An 893-nucleotide genomic window follows, 5' to 3' on the forward strand; every position below is an offset into this window, starting at 1 on the left:
AGTGTAGGGAAACAGACTTGGCCCAGTGGTTAGGGCGTCCGTCTACCACATGGGAGGTCCGCGGTTCAAACCCCGGGCCTCCTTGACCTGTGTGGAAGGTAAGAATCATATAATTAAAATCAAATAAAACTAATAAAACCAATCTCATCAAAGTAGTCATATCCTTAAAAAAATAGAAAAATGATGAGACTCTCTGTCTAAGAATAATTAACTAGTACTCACTTCAGCAGAACACATACTAAAATTGGAACAATACAGAGCTGATCAGCATGGTTTCTGTTCAAGGATGGCATGCAAATTTACGAAGTGTTTCATACATTTATCATAAGAGCTTGGGAAAAATCTGAACAAAAACAAAAATAACAGATTAAAATTCCTGGAGAAGGTACAGAGGAAAGGAAAATTTGTCTTGGAGATGAAACAATTACACGCAAAAAATGCAATATCAAAAATTTTACCACATTTACAGGGCAAGAAATAGATGAAGAAGAACTAAAAATCTCATCAATTAAACACAAGCTATTTTGAAGGTCTAGAATAATTTGGAGCAAATGTCAAAGAATCTCCTTAACACAAAACCAATCAATGATAAAACACTAGACAAAAAAGAGAAAGTGATCTTCAGAGTAAACTCATCAATGTAATCAGATGCCTAGATAACAAAAATTGCAAGCAATATTAAGAAATAGGAAGATATGGCCTAGTCAGGAGAACACATTAAAACTTCAATGGAAGCACAAATTTGGAAAACTTAAAGAATTTCAAACAAATCTCTTGAACAAATTCAAGGAGATAAAGGAAAATGTGCATAAAGGTGTAAATGATATTAGGAAGAAAGAAGAAAATATATGCGCATAAAGAAGAATTTGAAAGTATAAAAAGAAACAGAAATT

The 893-nt window shown here is 33.0% G+C and overlaps 1 non-coding gene across 1 annotated transcript; it reads left to right on the plus strand.

Moving 5' to 3' along the window:
* Positions 1-214: 214 nt before the first annotated feature.
* LOC111759530 (U6 spliceosomal RNA) lies at positions 215-321 on the plus strand. The gene has a single exon (XR_002793486.1). It is a non-coding gene; the product is annotated as a U6 spliceosomal RNA (small nuclear RNA).
* The last annotated feature ends 572 nt before the right edge of the window (positions 322-893 follow it).

This window comes from Dasypus novemcinctus, chromosome 1 (assembly GCF_030445035.2).
Source record: "Dasypus novemcinctus isolate mDasNov1 chromosome 1, mDasNov1.1.hap2, whole genome shotgun sequence".
Taxonomy (NCBI): Eukaryota; Metazoa; Chordata; class Mammalia; order Cingulata; family Dasypodidae; genus Dasypus; species Dasypus novemcinctus.